Source organism: Macrobrachium rosenbergii, chromosome 49 (assembly GCF_040412425.1).
Source record: "Macrobrachium rosenbergii isolate ZJJX-2024 chromosome 49, ASM4041242v1, whole genome shotgun sequence".
Classification (NCBI taxonomy): domain Eukaryota; kingdom Metazoa; phylum Arthropoda; class Malacostraca; order Decapoda; family Palaemonidae; genus Macrobrachium; species Macrobrachium rosenbergii.
The window spans coordinates 28,943,428-28,964,005 of record NC_089789.1 but is presented as its reverse complement, the minus strand read 5'-3'; the positions used below and the strand labels follow the sequence as shown (position 1 = coordinate 28,964,005).

The window sequence follows — 20,578 nt, the reverse complement described above, 5'->3', positions numbered from 1 at the left end:
TTGGCAAGTTGTGTCGATTCTGATTTCAATGTTATTTCACCATTTAATAGCTGGCAGTGCAAGATGACTCTCAGCATGAAAGGGAAAAGTTATCTACTGTAGCAATACACACCCATAAAGAAGAAATGTGCAATTCTGATTGTCAGTATTCATATACATTACAAACCACTTCTAAGTAACTGACAAAATGTCATCTGCCCCTGATAATTCTTTAAAATTGAGTCCTTAAAAGATGGTGTACAATTTGAAGAAGCCCATTGAGTCAAACTGCTTTTTCAGCCAAATTCTGGATTGCAGAAGGCCTATTGTTTTGCCAGGGATCCTCGGGAAATAAATATAAGTGGTGCTCTGGTCATGGCTCCAGTCATCATAAAGCTCGAGTGGCTCTAGTCATAAAGGCTGTGGTCACAGCTCTGTTTGAAGAAGGTGAACTGGAGAATCTAGGTGCTCATTCAAAATGCCACACAGCATATCATAGCATGGCTCTGGATATAGCTTCACAATGTGGATCCCTGCCTCCACCATAACTGGTGACAAAAATATTTAAGAAAAGAATAAAATACAAAATACTAAAAATAACAAATATGTAAAATACACTATTTGTAGGAAAAACTTTGCCAAACATGAAGCAAAAAAGTAAAAAATCACATAGGAACAATTGTAAATCGTTCATTAACACTGGGAAAAAGCATAAAAGTAAATAATTAAAATGAGTAGAGACAGTGGAAATACAAAGGCAAATAAAACTTGGCAAAAGGCAAAAGTATCACATTTTCCAAGTACAGGAATATTTTTAAGTAATTTATATTTTTCCTTACAAACAAACCTAAAGTTCTTTACATAAGAATTTAGTTTGCAAACACGAGCTTGAATGGCTGTTCAACTTCAGGCGATTTCGTTTAATATTGACACGTTGGGAGAAGCCCCACCCACCCACCTGTTGGTTTGCATTCCCAAGTGCAGTGGTTGAGGTCCAAGAACAAGAACACAATCTTTTTCTGGCTTTGTATGTTAGGAAAAATACAAATTACTTTAAATATTTGCTATTTGTTACTACACAAATACAAACCTTCACTCTTTACATAGGAGACTTGCCCATTGGTGGGAGGAGTCTGGGCACTTCTCTAAACCGACTGGTTGGTTCTACCCACCCAGGAACACCTTCCTGTCTGAAAAGAGCTGAGGAAGGAATCCTGCACCTCCAGCAAATTGAACTTATGGGATGTTCAATTGCTGCTAGATTTCTGGGTGTAAAGTAATGAGTTTGCTTTCCATAACCTTGTTCAAAGCTGAAAGAACAAATGTGTGTCAGAAACAATAAAACTTGCTATTACAACCAAAGGGTTTGTTTCATTGCTTATTCCTCCCTCCCACTGTCTAAAGAGGGGTGGGGGGGGGACATGCATACAATCATTCTACAAAAAGATGAAGGACAAGATACCCTGTCATGTACTCACCTGCAAGACTCTTCTGTTTAGCATGTGGTGGCTTACTACCTACCTCTGCCCTACAAAACCTACAAAAGAGGAAGGTGAAAGAGAAGGGAGACCAGTCACTCATGTCTCCTCACATACATTCTGTCTTGCTTACCGAACACCTTACACGAGATGCCTAGGGAAGTTTGGTGAGCTACACAACTTCCAGGGCAGCCACCACAAGGCCCAAGGAAAACATGTCCAAGGACTTGTGGGCAATGTAATGTAGGTAAAATGAGGTGAATGTGGTCTAGCATGAACACACACCTGCTCGTAGTATCTAATGAACCTTTGGTATGCCAAACCTTGTGAGCTCTCACCCAAACCTTACTCCCGGCTTCCTTGTCAGATGAAGCATACGCCCCTTTTAGTCTCACAAAACCAGAAAAAGATTGTGTTCTTGGGAAACACTTTCTTGGCCATGCCACTACTGATGAAGAGGTGCTGAGTTCTCTTAAGATAGTACCACAGCACCCTAACTGGACACAGTAACATCTCATCCTGTTCACAACCAACAAAGTCCTCTAGGAAGGGAATCAAAAAGGACTTGAATCTGGCATGAGGGATCGACACATTCTAAGTCTTTGCTACGAATTCATGGACAAACTTGAGCGTAACAGATCCCCATCCCTTTGAGCGCTTAACATCGAAGGAAAGGCCACAGAGCTCACCTACTCTCTTTGACAATGCCAGAGCAAGCAAGCAAGCAAGCAAGCAAGCAAGCAAAAAAAAAAAAAAAAAAAAAAAAATCTTCAAAGTCAGATCCGTCTGATGACTCTCAATGGCTCGTACAGGGTGCGACATAGGCTCTTCAAGGCAAGTCACATCCCACTCTGGGGACCTCAGTTCCTTGGGTGGGCAAGACTGTTCAAAGCTTCTCAGGAGCACGGAGATCTGGCCAAGGGCAGCTCTACAGCCCATATGGCAGAGAAGAAAAACAAGAAAGTCCGCTACCTGCTGAAGAGTAGCTCTGACTGGAGAGATATCCTGCTGATGACACCAACTACAGAATATGGCCCAATATCTCTGGTAAACAGCTGCAGAGGATTTCCGCAGGTATCGGACATCTTCACTCTGCATTGAGAAAATCCTCTTGCTCGCAGGAGACGCTGAATAACCTCAAGGTGTGAAGTGCCAGCGTTTCCACCACCTGGTGATATCCATATTCAGTATCCCATTGTGTACATGGAAGATCTTTCACACTTCCTAATCAGCTTTACAGTATTTCTATTCAACACAAACATATATTTGTCATTGCACAAATTTCCATGTATGGTTGCCATCCCACCTTCACACTATCTTTTCTTCTTCCCTTGGGATTTCCACACCTTCAACAGCATACACTTCTACCACACTTATCATCTTCACTCTCACATTACCATCTCCATTTAAGATTTATAGATTTAGGCATATATGCCAAGCACTGCACTGGGGTAACTAAGGCCGTTCAGTGCTGGAACAGAAATTGGCAGTGAAAAAGTTTGAAATACCAATCAATTGTTAGGAGAGGGTGGACAGTAAGTTGGAAGAAAGAGAATAGGAATGGAGGTACAGTAAAAGGAATGAAAGAGGTTGCAGCCAGGGGCCAAAGGTTTGAGTGATTGATTTATAGATTTTAGGCATACATGCCAAGCACTGAGGCAACTAAGGCCATTCAGTGCTGAAATGGAAATTGACAGTTAAAAGTCTGAAAGGTGTAACAGGAGGAAAACCTTGCAGTTGCACTATGAATCAATTGTTAGGAGAGGGTGGACAGTAAGATGTTAGAAAGAGAATATGAACGGAGGTACAGTAAAAGGAATGGAAGCAGTTGCATCTAGGGGCTGAAGGGACGCTGCAGAGACCCTTAAGTAATGCCTACATTGCACTGACAGGACTACCCCCTCTATGGGGATCTCCATTTAAGTACCATTCCATTCTAGCACTTCTGTCTCCCTTCATTTCTATCATGTCCTCCCTCAGGTGAAGCACTATCTTATTTTCTCCCAGAAACTTGTAACCTAACAACATGTCATACCACTCACAGTCGCTGTCTATCACGTGAAATTCCCCTTCGTTTACGTTCACTCCACCTAAATCATACCCCTCAGTACTTTCAGCAACTAACGGTACCTGCAAATCTCCAATCCCTCTTACATAACCTACAGATCTGGTTATAAGGTTCTTTTGCACTAGGCAACTTTTCATACACATTCTTCTTGTTCAGTTGTAGCTAAAGAGAGCAGATCCCAAATTGCCAGTTAGGGTCAACCTCTCGTAGAAGATCCTGTAGCTTATGAGGGGCTGCCACATACTGGCAGGGGGAGCCAGTGTCAGATCAAACTCCTACATCAAGGAAAAAACACTCTGGGTCCTGTCTTGCTGGAAAGACAGTGACATCTATTGTATATAAATCCATAACACAGTAAAAAAGTTGTTTTCCTAATCATACTAGAAAGTACCATATCTTGTGTCCATTTTTTGGATTCACCAGCAGACAAAAGTCACTGCCTACAACCTGACGGGTCTGCAGGAGATATCAGTTCAGTGGACTCAATTCCAAGATCATGAAAACTGGAGCAGCTCTGGTCACCACTCCTGTAATCAGCACTGTTTTTGAAAGCTAGATTAGTTCTGGTAAAAAGAGCTGGAGTGCCCTCATTGCAGCTCTAGTCACTAGAATGACTCAGGTTGCAGTGCCTTTCCCTTGAAGAGGAGGAATTAGGAAATGCAAGGAACTCCAGAATGCTAGAGAATGGCAGTTAGCCCAAATCATTGCATGACTGAACCAGGTAAATCTCTACTTCAATTGTAACAGGAATCAGTTCATCATGCCAGCAAAAACCTGCCTGTTGGTTCTGAATCTGCTATGAAGGCTCATACTTCCTCAACATGATCAATGGGAGAGGAGGAAGTGATGTCTCTGCTATCAGACATTGCAAGTGCTTCCAAAAGAGAGCTCTTCAAGAGCTTCCTTAATTGTTTCCTATGTGTCTCTGCTCTGTATCTGTGATATCAGGCATGGGTGTGGGGGGCAGGACTTTGGCTCAAGTGTGCGGAAAACCAGCCACAGCAAAGGATGGCAACGTACCCACAGCAGGAGCAAAGACAGCACTTGGTAAATCTTGGCTGCAAGGAGATGGAGTGATACTAGATGTGAGCCTGGCAACCCAAATGAATTCTTAAATACTGGTGATGGTAATCTCACTGCAAAACAGATACAGGTGACGAATCATATGTTGCTCTTGGAGTGCCTCTATACCATTTTCTAATACAAACCTCACTGCTCTGCCACCCATTACCTGCCTTTAAAACAGGTGAGTTCAGGTAGACAAACGATGTTAATTAATACTTAGCAACTGATAAAGTTTTCTTTGAATATATGACATGTAGGGATTGCTCTTGTAAGCAACCTGCTCTCTTCCTCCTGATAACACAGTGCTGTTACAGTTTCAAATTTCATGAGTTAACTATATGATCAATTCTACATATTCACTTCCCGGCTTTGGAATTCCCTGCCTTCCTTCTGTATTTCCTTCTCTTTGCTAACAGTTCATAACACTTTCCTGCAATGACTCAGGTTTGTTTTGGCAGATATCTTAGTCTTCCTCTATTTCCCATGAGAACATGACAAAAGATATATATGTAATAGGTAAATAAATAGCAAAGTACAAACTCAGAATGTATTTTGATCCACCTCTCAAAACACATTTCCCCTTAATCAACCCAGTGCAGGAAAAATTAATGATATGCTCCATCAACTTTGCTATTAAAATAAAAAACAGTATCCAGGCACTAGGATATCCATGATAGAACCTTTGTTTTTGTGGTGGTAAGATGGCTGAAAAAAAAAAAAAACCCACTTACATCTAAATGAGGAAACAACACATTAAAAAAGCATTAGCACTATCCACAGAAGGCTACCTTAGTCAATGGAAATTGAATTCATAATATACAGACAAAAAACACAATGAAAGAAACGTTTCAATCATAAACCTTATCTGCTATGATTATTTCTTTCATAAAACCATATGGTGCCCATTTATACTGTAGGTGAATCTAGCTTTTATTCTCAACTACTGGCATGATTTCTGTAAGGCTAGACTTACTTGGAACATTCTTATTCCTCAAGGTTTTTGTCAGTGCATAAGGTCACACAACCAACATAACTGCTTTCTAATTTACTATTTCCATTTAAAAATTTATTTGTAGTCCTTTAACCAAATGTTCTGAGTAGCCTATGCTGATGAACTTTCTACTCTACTTTCTTAGGTGTTGGCTATTTCAAATGTTTCCAATCCCCCCACCTAAATGTTATCTACCTTATTCAACCTCTTTGATCATCTATTAGCCAGTGATTCAACCCTTTAACCTTGTATGCCTTTAGCTCCATGACACTCTTAACACATTTCAAACAGCTGTCTTTTTGCCGATTACCTCTGATTTTAATGACATTTCTGAAAGTTAAATCTGTAGCTATGCTTGACTGTTACTGTTTTTATAACCAAATTCAATTGACAACAGTCTCTCATAAATTTGACTGTCCAAACTGCTAATCAGTCTAAAGTCTCCAAAATATGACTGTCCAAACTACTACTCACCTTGGAGTCCATACAACTTCAAAATGTTAATCCTCTACAAATTAATGTTATCAATCATCATCAAAATAATTTTCAGCTGTTCAAGGTAAAATTGGCTGTGCACATTGCTGTTCAGAAACAATTATATTATAAACTAGATTTCCTCCTTTGTCACTCTCCCTGAGAGGGGTGAATCACAAGTGGTCAAATATCTTGCTGGGCTGATTAACCATACACTAACACCTTTCAGGTGACTAAATAACAAAATTCAGGCAGCTTTCTAGTTTGGTAACCCACAGACCTTTGGGTGCAAATAACTGTTTCTTCCCATAACTAGTCTAGTGAAATCTTTTTGTATCTGTTCTCCCTTTAACAATCATCCACTTTATGTCAATACTTTGAATTCTGATCACATTTTCTTAATTCTCAATCTTTTATTATTTTCTACTTTACTCCAGGCTTTGGGAAAATTTGGAAATTGGGTTGGGTCCCCATCTGCTTTAGCATAAAGAAAAACCAAAATACTGCATCAACATTACAAAAATATATGATATTCAAGTATTTCAGCATGACTTATTTATGACTTCTTAAGATTAATACAAAGCAATTCTACAACAAATTGTACCAAATCAAAGATCCTTTTGTCAAAGTTACCATGATAGTTACAATTTACTGACAATAAGAGATAAAATCACATGAATTGTACCCCTCTTTTTTGTGGATTTGATAATAAATGGCGCGTGGTTATTTACATACCATTCTATCATCACCAGCATTGTCCTTTTCTCTAAGGTAACTTTGGAAGAATCTTCTGTTGAACAATTTTTCCATAACCTCCCCTGCCACTGTCATAATCTGTTCGATATTCATCTCTGACCTGTGGAAAAAGCATAAATTGAAAATCCTGGAGAATATTAAAATTCCTTGGTTCTTTTTCTAAAGGTTAAACAATCATTAGAAGTTAAATACTTCATGTCTTGAAAAATCTAAGTAAATCTAAGTAACAAAATACACACAAGTTTAAAAGGATTGTACAAACTCTAAATGGGCATGACAACACAGAACATGAGGCTCTCCATTTGCTACACAAGTTTTTATTAAAAAAAAAAAAATTAATACTAATAAATAAATAAAATAAATTTCATTTCCATCTCACATCTCCTAGGAAAGAACTGTACACAGGCAGTCCCCAGTTATTGGCGATCCGGTTTTATCGAGCTTGTCTAGTGACGACGATAACTGGATTTTCAGCACTGATATGCGCCGATCTCCAATTATCGGCGCCAATAACCAGGGATCTGCGCTATTATCAGCGGTTTTCGGTTATTGTCACGCTACTGGGAACGGAACCCCCGCCGATAACCAGGGACTGCCTGTATATTGATTACTGTTGCTACCTAGTAACAAAAGTAATCAATAAAATTAGATCTTTGGTTAATCCAACATCTCATGGCTTATGTCACGTGATGACTCACAATTCAACATGAAATATAACACTAGTCATACATATGACAAAGAATTATATTTCCCCTGTACGACAAAGATAGTTCTCTGGTATTTCAGGAGAAATCATTTTACTTGGATCAAAAGACAAAATGTTTTATGAAATAACAATTAGTTTCACGTAACAGAAATTCACAGTACCTGGCCGCCACTCTTCCCTCTTCCATACTGCCTGCCTTCAGCAAAACCAGCGTCCCAGTCAGTTCTTATGATCCGGTCATCCAACCGCGTTCCATTAATATATCGCATGCACATTTCTGAATCCTCTCTGAAAAATTTGCAGGTGAAAATGCATGTTTTTCTAATTAAATTACAGGAAGATTTTCATAAAAACTCCTCACTCATAATTAACCTATATTTTGTGGTAAAACAAATCTTGGATGCTTCTGTCCCTGTCCAAAATAAAAGCAGAAAAAAGTAATCCATCCAACATATGTGCATACAGAGCCCTGCATTTCCAGCATCACTCCTCATGTTGTCTGGCTAATGAGCTGTACAAATGATTACTTTGGTTTCACATCAAGTCCACTGTTCAAATGAAGTGGCATGTATCCAGATCATAAAACTGCCAGCATTAGTTGATTGAAAATATGGGATTCTTAGTACGAAGAGTTCCTGGAATAGTAGATGCCTAAAGCTCTAAAAACCAAATGGGAGCTGTTTTTGCAAGATGAAAACCCCTAAAAATTTTTATTCTAAAGAGCTTTATAATTTGAAAGTTCTGAAATACCAAGTCCAACTATTGCTCTGGACCAAGCAGATAAGTCATGGGTAGCTAGTCACCATCACAAGGTATTCCTGGAGATGAAAAAAGCGCAAGGGCATACCCATTATGTATGATGCAGCAATAACTTGCCCGAAAAAGTCTACAACCTGGAGTATGCCATAGTGGGTAATGGAAGGGGGATTATGGTAATAATAAGTGGTCTAAACCTTAATTTTACCTCAGCCCACAGTAATTCAAATTTGAATTATCTTTGCATCATATCCCTGATGTAGTTTCTTGGAATGCAGTTTGGCATTCAACATGCCTGCCATTAAAACTAAATCAATATCAAGATTTCCTTTTATAAGTATACTGGAAAAGGGCTATGATTTTGAAGACTAGCACTTTCCCTAGTTCTACTTTGCCATTTGCCTCATTACTTTTTCAAAGTTAATACAAACTGTTTCTTGTTACACTCTGCAACAAAGCAAAGTCTAGACATACCTGGAGGTTCACTGCCTTGCTCCTGTCAACCCAGGATCTTTCTTACAACAAAACCAACATCAGAGAGACCTACTGTTTTACATTCCCCTCTGATTGAATTACAATACTGTGGCCCTACTGTCTATCACTATGCTTACTTATTTGCCTTTACCATGATAAGCAAAGTCTTTTAGATCTAGATACACTGCTGTAAGCTATGGATTCCTGGTAGGAAGCTAGCTCCTGCAGCCTGGAAGTCTGGCAAGTTGGCTACCCAACAGCAAGTAAAAGCATCCATGAAGAGTATAGTTTCTGAGGAAGGAGGGACCAGCAAAACTCCAACCCTGGGGTTTTGAGGACCTGGCATCGGCTGAGATCCATTAAGACCTCATCTGAAGGATGACATAAGGCTGTCTGGTTGGGATGCAGCTGACCACTGAACATTCAGCCACAGCTGCAGAGATCAAATCCTGAACTGATGAAAGGCAACAATTGAACTTACTTTCTCTCTTAAAATCTGCTGAAAACCCTTAAAGACAAAGCCAACAGACTATAAATGCAAGGGGGTTCCCAATGGATATCAGCCTATAAAGACAGACAAATTATTGGAAAAGACAAATTATAGGAAAATGTGATAAATAAATAAATATGCAGGAACAGAAAATAAAACAGATATACTTGAACTTAGATGTCAGCAGAAAGTGGAAATGAATTTGCTCCTCACTTACACATTTGGAGATCTGACAACTCCACAATTGCACTAGGCAAACTATTCCACATAAAGAAAACTAACAAACTGGGAAGTATTAAACTTGATACAGAAAAATTACAAACTGTTTGTGCCAGCAGCAGTCTGCCTTATGCCACAAATCAACACTAATAGTTGACAAAATAAATTTAGCTGATGTCATAACTCTATTCAAGAGTCTGAGATAAGAGTCAGCACTAGAAAACAGTACTCCAAAAAGGGAAGAAAATTTGAAACACTGATATAAAAGCCACATCACAAAACCTCTGAAAATATTCCCACAAGACACTTAACTTTTTGAGAAACAGGAAAAAATATTATATATGCTTCTAAAAAGTTCATTCTTTATCAAAACTTACATCTAAGTTGTCAAGTCACTGATATTTAACACTACCACTGAAATGTGACTCAAGATACAGAGGCAAAAGTGTCCTGGATCTACTAACTATCATACTTTGAGTTTTGAAAGGGTCAAGCTCCATGCCCTAAAGCGTATTCCATTCATCAATATGTGCCAGATCTCTATTCAAGGCTTTTGTAACCACAGGCCTAAGGTGCAAAGAAAGGAACGACAGCTACAACAGTAGCATCATCAGCTTGTGCAATGTAAAATGTTCTCCAGACCCTGCCACATGTCACCAGTATAAATAAAAAATAGCAAAGGTCTAAAAATACTACACTCAGGAACACCTGAAATGACATTACTAAAGCTACACTGGCCACCAACACAGACTCTGGGTTCAGCACATTAAATTTTGATCTAAAATATTCATGATAAATACATCTATTCCTAATAACCTTAGCCCACAGGTAAGTGGTTGATAATTCACATAGTTAAAGGCTGAACTAAAGCATACAGTGAATGATTGTAGATATTGATAAGAGTGCACCAAAAGTACCAAGGCCTTTACAAAAACTAAACTGTAATGCTGGTAGCATGTTACTATCTTCAACAAACCTACAAACTAGGAATATTGAATAGCCTGTCAGAGACTGCAGCATCTAGGCAGAGAGATCTGGTTTCTTTAGAAACTTCTGTATCAGTGTCAATAACCTCTGGATCCTGTGTCATAGAAATGGGGGCATCTACAGCATCCATATCCATCACTAAATACATCTTCCTTGTGGTAGTAGAAAGTCTCATTCCTGTGAGATGACAAGGAGACCTGGGCTTGGTATAGCTGAACTGATAAAAGAAACTGCCAAAGCTCTACTGGTGATGATAACATCACCCACTTAACGGCAGAGCCTTATCCTGCACCTGTTTAAATGTTAAAACACCTACAACTACAGCAGTCCAATAGTAATGTGTAAAGAATGGTGTAGTGTAAAAACACAGTACAAAATCATTATGAAAAACATTTAGACAATAACTTAATTAATCCAAAATAAAACAGAAATACATAGGAAAATATCAGTATTAAGAGCAATATATACTTATGGCATCCCTCCAAAATTCAATGAAATAAATATTGAGTTCTAGAAGAAACATACCAAATGAAATGTTAATCATTAAGGTGTACAGAAAATCTTTGAAAGAGTTAGCTAGCATTTTACTTTCCTTAAACAATGCTTGCTACTCAAGCAAACTTAAAAGTCTTCAATCACCAAAATATTGGGGAACGGAAAACAATAAATTAGGTGTAACAAGACATCATACAAAGTGTTCTCTTCCACTATGCACTAATGTGGTTGATGGCAAAAAGGCTGTAAAACCTTTGTAGTTGGTACAGTGAAAATTATCTGTAATTTATCAACAAATTTTTCTTTCTTTGCACTTGTGAAAGAAAAATGGAAATAAAAGAAAATTAAATTGTCTTGAAATATATCACTGAATACATAAAAAAAAAAAATTAATCAATATATGTGAACTATCAGCCTGCTGTCTAAGAAATGGACATCTTGTTAATCCAAGACTTGTTAATGCAGCTCAAGGTCCATAGGATGCAGGAGCAATGCTGTCAATATTTGTGAAGCCCAAGCACATGACAATTACAAAACAGACTGAGCAGCGTTATTGCAAACTTGCCTGAACCTGTAGTTGTAAAAGATACCTTTTTCCAGTACACTTATTTCTTGATAAGACTCTACTCATGAACTACTTGCCGTAAATGTCTGTACCTTGCACAGATCTTTTGTAAGCCACTGCCAGGTCCTAGACCATACATGTTCATATTATTTCATCTACTTTGTCCACATTTTTTTTATCCGTAAGCTTGATATTTTTTAAATAAACTGTTTACACTTAAAGTGTTTCTCTATTCTTTTCCTATGTTGGTTTTCTGTTTATTTCTTTATATACATTGTAATATTACATTACAGTATTTACTTAATATTATACTTGACTTTCACTTATATATCTTAATAATACAATATAAGTCCTTAAGTCATATGGGCTTACTTGATCACAAAAGGTAAGTCTGCATGTTTAGCTACTATAAACAATAAATATCAAATTTGTGTTTACAGTCTAAATAATGTACACAGCAACAAAACTGAAGTAACAGTTTTCTTAAATTTTTGGATACATGTTGCTCAACTACGCAACATCTTGGCAACTCTAGAAAAGGGGGTGTGCTTCAATCTTCTTATGTTTGTTGTTTGCTTGATTTCCTTCAACTTTAAATCATAAAGATTCTACAAAAGTTCTGGAATCATTGATACTTGAATGTAGTAACAGCATCTACATAATTCGTTCTAGTTGTATTTGTAGTGTCATTACAGTGAAGAATATCAATTATTCCTTCTGCAAAAACTTAATGATGTAATGACACAAAATGAACCTTGCTCATTAATGATGTAATGACACCAAAATGAAGTAAAATGCATTGATAATAGGAAATGCAATCTTATACAAGATAAAATGTTTAAAAGTTGGACAATATCCAAGAAAATCATGTAAAACAATTGAGGATTGAATACAATATTATTGATGATGATGATATGAGAGAGAGAGAGAGAGCCTACTATTGTGTGAGCACAGGCGTATTTATAGAGCTACTCAATTCATTATTTTTTCTTTAAGAGATTGAGTGACAATATGTTTTAGATATGGAGAGAGAGAGAGAGAGAGAGAGAAAGTTGGTGCACTTATTCTTAGGACAGCAAGTTTACTCGTTTTTCTTATGTCGAATGCCTGCTGGAGTGGAAGTAAAAGCTATATAACGGAGAGGTAAAGTTCATTTCAATAATAAAGGTTTAATTAGTCACAATGCAGCTAATTCAATATTGAATAAATTCTCAAGGGTTAAGGTCACATTCATCCTAACTAAGTTTCATTCACTAAATATCCTGTGTTAAAGCATGATCAGTATGTGTATATGTAAAATACTTCCAGCACAGGCATACTGTTGAAAGCATAAAACATATGCAAGCAAAGACAAATCTGATGAATGGGGCAAAGATACTACAAGAATTTTATATTGGAATTGGAATATTAAATTTACTCCAAAGGTCTACAGCTGGGACCTATGAGGTTATTTAGTGCTGAAAATAATGTTGAAACAATTGGTAAGTAAGATGGAAGAGAATATGAACAGAGGTGCAGTAAAAGGAATGAAAGGGGTTGCAGCTAGGGGCTGAAGGGATGCTGCAAAGAACCTTAAGAAATGCCTACAGTGCACTGTGTGAGGTACACTGACAGCAATAACAGCCAAAGAGAAAAAGGATTTTATGCAATGGACTTCTGATTATAGGGCATCAAAAATATTTAATGATTTGCAATTTTAGAAACAATTAAGAAGAAATTAAAAGTACAGTACCTGTCAGACCATACTAGGACGGACAAAAAGAACCTCCAAAAAAATACACAAGAATGGTGCACTTTTGAACTATATCTGAGCAAACTTACATAGAGGGAAGCACCACAGCCATTACCCCATATGGTGTGCAGTATGCACTGTGACCTAAACAGTGAACCAGAAGCAGTGCAAGTTTTTGCACTGTCCAACTGATTCCCAACAGCATTGCTTCCTGATGCTTACTTTTTGTTTGGTAACTTATCTCTTTCCACCTTTCTGTTCATGATCCTTCAACTTTGTCCAAGTTTCAGTGTTCACTTAAAAGAAGAAAAAATTCTTTGGGCAAGCTCAGTGAGTTAGAAATGGGACTTCAAACTTTAAAATCGTAGCTCAGCTACACAGTCGTACACAATAATCACCTTGAAAATAGGGTAAGAAAATACAATAAAGCCTATATATGTCCACTGCAAATTTATTCAAGGAATAGTATATAGCTGAAATACTCTAGTGTGAAGAGCTATAAATGTACAATGATAGTACCTTATACTAACACTAAATGCTCCGGTACTAAAACATCAAAAGCCAAGGAGAAAAATACTTAGGCACAGCACATATGAAGTACCATTTTACACAGCAGTTGTAATGAGATACTAGGCTTACACTAATGTTGAAAGAAAGCCCTAAAGGACACAAAAAAGATACAGAAAGATGACTGAAGTTACTGACTTCATGGGTTATCAAGAACATGAACACAATTTAATAATGATATTTTAATGATAAAATAAAGTTTGTTCATACTTACCTGGCAGATATATATATAGCTGTATTCTCCGAGAAGGTCCGTGAATTTCAAATTGTGGCTGCATGATACCGGTCCAGGTGGTTAGTACCCATTCCCGGCTGGGAGGCGGGTATCAAGAAACCATTCCCATTTTTTCTATTCAGATTTTCTAACGCCACCCTGTCTCCTGAGGGGAGGAGGAGCAATATGAAATATATATCTGCCAGGTAGTATGAACAAACTTTATTTTATCATTAAAATATCATTTTGTTCGTGAGACTTCCACCAGATATATATATGGCTGAATACCACCTTTGGAGAGGTAGAGACAGCCAGAATTAGGAAAAACCAATTATTGGTAAAATTATTTTAGTTCCTTATCAGATAAGCGTAGCTGACTGAGTGGTTACTGTCACTCTAGTCTGCTCTGCTTTACTAGAACCCCAGCGAGGTAGTGACCTATATAGCTGGCGACTTCTAGATGATCTGTCAGCAGGGGCGTGACCACAATGTGACTAGATCATAGACCATACAAAGAGGACAAAGAGCATTACTAACCACTAACCAACTTTTAAGCGTTAGTTTGCAAAGACTGCCTCCAGGTCGACCAACAACTTCTAATTAAAGGGGATAGGATCAGAGTTACCCCCTGTCCCCAAGGTTGCTGAAACAGCAATGTATGGTCCCCAGCCCAACAATTTTTCGTATGCTACCTAAACATCTTGCCAGAGTGTGAGGCAAACACGAATTGACATTAAGCAAAATGTGGCACTAAGAATGTCACTGAGTACCATATTTTTTCTTGAGCATGGAGGTAGCAACTGCCTCACCTCGTGGCGTTAACTCTCAACAACAAGTTGGAGTCGTCACAACTAGAGTGTCGTCCTTAAAACGTCCTAATGAAGAATGCCAGTGCATTCTTCGACATAGGTTTAACTGGTTGCCTCACAGAACACCATAAAACATCCAGGGACCACAGGTGTCCTGTGTTCTTTTAAGGTAGTACTTGAGAGCTCTAACTGGACATAGAACTCCTCAGGTTCCTGTCCAATAGGTCACTAAACCTTTAATTTCAAAGTGTCTAGGCCAAGGGTTAGAAGACCTATCATTGTAGCCAGAACTTAGGGCTTAAAGAATGAGCAGCATTGTGTTCCTTGAAGCCCACTAATGACCTCGAACCGCTCCACTCTCTTCGCCGCCAGAGCCACGAGGAATGCCGTTTCAGTAACATCCTTAAGAGATGCAGAGTGGAGAGGCTCAAAGGATAAACATCAAAAACTTGAGCATTCGTCCAAGTTCAAGCAGAGGAATTCGCTAGGAACCTTGGGCGTCTTGGCGGCTTCGTAAGATCGTGGAGGTCCTTATTGTCAGACAAAGCTAATCCTCTGTGTCTGAATACAATCGAAAAGCATGCTCCGATAACACTTGATAGTCGGAACTGCTATATCGAGTTTTTTCTCTTAAGTAAAGGAGAAAATCCGCAACCTGGCTCACAGTGATAGAGGAGAGGAAAAGCCCTTCTTTCTACACCAACCTTTGAAGGTTGCTCACTTCGCTAGATATATCCACAGATGAAGAACTGGATCTAGCGATGGCCCGTGCCACCTGGCCAGAAAAAACCCCTCCGGCTCTGACCAAGTTTCCGATAGTCAAGCAGTCAGGTTCAGGCGGGGGAGATTCAAAAGATATCTCGTGAAGTGGGTTTTGTATGAGCAGGTCTGCTCTCATAGGAAGGGGTCTCGGGCGATCTGGCAGAGAGAAGCTCCGAGAACCAGTGGTTCCGAAGGCCAAGCGCGTGGGGATGAAGTCATCCTCGTCCCTTGTGAGGCCTTGAACTTCGTGACTTCTCCCAGAATTTAGAGCGGGGAGAAAGAGTAAACATCTATTCCGTCCAATCCCAGGGAAGCAACTATCTCTGCTACCCCAGGGTCAGTACAGATGAGCTTTATAGAGGAGCCTCGCTGTTCTTGAGTCGTGAAAATATCCACAAGATGGCGACCCCAAAATTTCCCACAAAAATCTTGGCAAACCTCTGATGAAGGTCCATTCTAAGCCGGCAGGAGTTGATAAATCAACAGAGCAGGTCTCTTTCGGACATTTTCGACCCTGCAACAAAACTTGTGAAAATCGAAATGTTGCGAGCATAGGCTCAAGAGAATAATCTCTCTTGCAAGGCTGAACAGGGAACAAGTAGTATTGTCCGAGGTTGCTAGAACACACGATTTGCAAACTTGGACCCCCTCCGGGAAAAAGAATGGCGAGCTAAGATAACCGCCAAATCTGAAGTCGATGTGCCAGGACATCTGTTCCTCTCTCTCCGGTTCCTAACGCTTCCTCTCCTCTGGTGTTTGCCCCCAACCTGTTGACGACCCGTCGGAAAAACAACACTAGGTTGAGGTTCAGAAACAGAGGGAGATCCCTTTCTGCAATTTCGTTGGATCGAGCCACCACCACAGATCCTCTTTATATAAGGAAAAATTCTCAATTCCTCTTTCAAGTCTTCCTTGCTTTGCCAGTTCTCCAACAAAAAGAACTGAAGAGGGCCTGAGATGCAGACTCCCCAGAAAACAAACTTCTCCAGCGGGAAATGGTCCAGCAGACTCATTCCTTCCTTCACTAGCATGTTTCCTTTTCCAGAAGGCCGGGACTTTTACGTACATAGAAGTTGCGTTCTTGCGGGAGGCTATAAACGCTGAATACATCTGAATTCCCAGACACAATGGACAGTGGGGGGATCAGCTGCGACTTCTCCACAGACCAGAAGTCCCAGGACTTCCCGCGAGGTTACAAGTCAACTGAAGGTCCTCCAGATACGCCGGCCGCCGGCCTTTCGAATCAACCAGTCGTCAAGTAAGTGAGATCTGGCGTGCGACAGATGCAACTGCATGCGCGTTTTTCATGAGGCGATGTAAAGCACCCTCGGGCAAAATGTGGCACCTGGCATCTGGTGTTCCCAGGCGGTCAACCATCAAGTACTGACCAGACCAAACGTTGCTTAACCGGCTGTTCGGACGAAGCGGGTGTTTCAGCGATGGTATGGCCGTTGTACAGAGTCAAAGCAGAGAGCCCTGAACTGCGTGCGTCTAGTCCCCCAAGACACCTGGATACTTCCTTGAGCGTGGATGAATTGGGGCGTGAAGATAAGTATCTTGGAGATCCAAAGATGCCATCAATCCCCAGGAAGGGCTCTAGTATTGACTGCGAGTCTCCATCTTGAACTTTCCTTCCCGGACCAGTTATTCGACCTGTTGACATTCAAGGCGGGTCTCAGCCTACTAAAGGTTTTGGGACTAGAAGCAATCTGTAGTAAATCCAGGGGAACACGAGTCCAGACCTGTTCCACTGCTCTCCTTCGAACATCTGTTCGAGCAGGTCAAGCTAATTTTCTGTTTGACAGGGAAGGCAGTTGAAACAAAACAAAGGAGGAGGAGACAGGAAGAATCAAGTAACCTCTCTCTAACAGTAGGAGAGGACCAAACGTCTGCCCCTCACTCTTTCCAGGCTTGTGCAAAATGAAGCCTGGTTGCAAAAATCTGGAGATGAAAAGGAGTCACTTGCTACCTCTCTTGGAAGTGACATTCCTTCGGGAAAAAACTCTCTCTAAGTAGTGGGGTCTCGTGTTGCTTCCCATGGAGGAAGCCCTTTTGATGAGCAAATATTTAGCTTTCGTTTACTTTTTGTATCATTGAGATCGGTGCAAGCGTTATGAAGGAGATGCAGTTTTGAATGTCGATAACTTTAGTTTTGAAAAACGATATTTTTCTCTGTGTATTTGTTGCTTGCCGTTACACAGTTTGATGTTTTATGACATAATGAAAAGCCAAAATAGACCTGCAAAGTAATATAACCGCTAAATGAAGCTAAATGGAAAGTGTCAAAACTGGCTCAGAGTTGACAAGTGTGACGTTTTATGATCGAAGCTCACAGGCTGCTACTGACTGACTGCCACTATTTGCCCTGCGGCATTCCTGTCTTTGCTGATCGTACTATGTCAGGTTGCCATAGATCGCATTAGATATTATTTCGCTAAAAGAAATTACCACCGATATACTGACAATATCATTACATTATACGAAAAATGTAATTTGACTATGATAGGGTTACTGTTTTGTTTATAACTCCTAACTGTGGCGAACTTTTAAATAAAACTTTCTGAGAAGATAGTCAGGATATGTATGATGCCATATAAAATATCCCGAAAATTTGATTTCGATTTTTTAAGTCAACGCTCCCTTAAGACAAAGACAACTGCGAAGGTGGAGAGAGAGGAGCCGAAAGGTTGAAAAGTCTCAGAAACAGATCAGCAAGAAAAAGCCAGAGTCTGATAATCAGAGGAAGAAGAAGAGCGAAGAAGTTTTCTCTTCATACAAAGGCTGTGACGAAGAGGATGTTCTTCTTCCGCGGCTGGCGGGTCTTGAGTGAGTGGTAAAGTAGTTCGATTCGCGATACGTGGCCGGGAACTCCATGCGAGAAGAAGTCGTCAACTAGAGTGCGTATAGTGAAACATAAAAAATGGAACGCTTCACGATTAGCGTGTCATCCTTAGCAAAGCCATGCTAATCTTCTCTGTCGTTCCAATTTAGTATATGTACTGCGAAGCAGTACTGGCTAAATTAAGAAGGACATCAGATGTTGGCGGGTAGTTATCGACATGATGAACAACTGGGGCGGTGTCAACCACAAGACTTGAAGCTATCGGCAGGCGGGCGGCGTCATGGCGTGACGCGCGAGGCTCCGTGGCGTACTAGAAAGAGAGTCACAGCGCGCTGGCGCGCCGTCCAAGGTGAGGCGCGTGAAGCGTGAAGCGCCGCAGGCAGAGCGCGCTCTGGCGAGACAAGAAAAGGCCAACACCTCAACTGGGGGAAGCGAATAGGAAGCCACTAAACACTCTCTCTAGGCGACAGGCGCTCTGTATACCGTTCCCGAAGCAGGAGACCGAAGGTGAAAGTCTGTACCTCTTAACAGGCAGATACGACTCTTGAAGGTTAATGAGAGCATCCAGCTGTTGTTGCAAGCCCAACAAAATCTTACAGCGTTGGAGAAGCCACTCTCTGGGAGAAGGGCTGAACCTGAGAAGGAAAGGCGAGGGCCGTATACTTTCTTCCACAGGGGAAGAAGCTCTAGCCCTTGCCTTAGCGGCGACAGGGGAGTGATAAGCGTGATCATTCGAAAACACTTTGTTCTCTTCTGCAGAGAGGAATATCCCGCAACTTTCGGGGAAGAGTACAAGCGTCTGAAGGGAAGAGAGGGCGTGAGGCGTCCTCTCCTCTAACTTCTCTTAAGAGGCGAGAGTCAAGCGAGCTCCAACCCGGGCGGGAGGGGCGTGTCGGAGGGCGGCTCAATCCTTCCAGGATCGTGCCTGAGCCGCGATCCTGGCAGCCTGGGTAGCGTCATCAGGACCTGCCGAAGGGACGCCAGATCGGTGGGAAGCCCCGTAACCCTCATGCGGCTTTCGACATGCCCCCTCCCTGGTCCTGGGAGTTGGAAAGGAGAGTCCAGGCCTAGAGGCATTATAGGGCCGATCTGACGCCCCCTCCCACAACACTAGGCACTAGCACTAACACTATGCGTTTGAATTGCATTCACTTTAGTTTCAAGAACGCATTGACTCCACACGAGAGCCGAATTACTCTTCTGCAGCAACAAACAGGGTTAGTACTAAAATTTATTACAGGGTTACTAGTAGGAGAAAACCCTGACTGTCCATCTAAGGATGCACTCTAGGAGGAAGATTTCCCTCAGCCTATCACGCTCAATTTAAGCATATAGGCTTCATATTTCTTCCACTCACCCTCAGACAATCCCACACATTCATTACTGATTATCATAGAGCATTGAACACCCTTACATATCATACATAAAAGTGAGGAACTATCAAAGTCTTGATAGCCTCACCTTACATTCACCCAAGCTACAGACTGGATAGCTAGAGGTAAGACATCTTAATTATAAGAAAAGTCAGCAAAATCAAAACGGTCCACAAAAAGCGTATGCCAAGTCACAGATCCAGTCGAATACCAAAAACAACCAAAATACTTAAGTGACAACAAATTCCCGAAATCCAAATGGCGGAGGAACGACAACAGGTGTTGACAGTCCGGCGACAGAGAAAATCTGAATAGAAAATGGGAATGGTTCCTGATACCCGCCTCCCAGCCGGCGGGAATGAGTACTAACCACCTGACCGACCCACTGCGTGTGCCGCAATTTAATTCTGTCGGACCTTCGGAGAATACAGCTATATATATATCTGGCAGGTAAGTCTCTGAACAAAATATTCCTGTATTTAACAAAACCAAAGGTACAAATATGAGGAGGTGGAAATGTGGTTGGACTTCCCAATTGAAGGGCTATCACCTTTTGGTATTTCCTGTTATGTAAGCTATTGGATCTGGTTTCATCTTCCTTCAGAAGGCTATGCTCTTCATATGAACATGTGGATAGTAACTGAAATAAAAAATTTAAAGGGGGAAAGGGATAGGTAAAGCAAGAGTAGCTAGAGGTTTTGAAGACGAAATGGCTGAATGGGAACAAATGCTACATGCAATGGATTTAAAAATTTTGTCTGATAAGGTTAATAAAA

The 20,578-nt window shown here is 40.4% G+C and overlaps 1 long non-coding RNA gene and 1 pseudogene across 2 annotated transcripts; both read right to left on the bottom strand.

Moving 5' to 3' along the window:
* Positions 1-5,123: 5,123 nt before the first annotated feature.
* Positions 5,124-7,894, bottom strand: LOC136832221 (uncharacterized). Of its 2 annotated transcripts, XR_010851128.1 has the most exons (3): positions 7,679-7,829; positions 6,791-6,911; positions 5,124-5,295 (listed from the first exon to the last, which is right to left on the bottom strand). It is a non-coding gene; the product is annotated as an uncharacterized lncRNA (long non-coding RNA). The 2 variants fall into 2 exon arrangements; XR_010851127.1 differs by having other exon boundaries at positions 5,124-6,911; positions 7,679-7,894.
* Positions 7,895-18,501: 10,607 nt separating this feature from the next.
* Positions 18,502-18,600, bottom strand: LOC136832462 (U6 spliceosomal RNA; annotated as a pseudogene).
* Between the last annotated feature and the right edge of the window lie 1,978 nt (positions 18,601-20,578).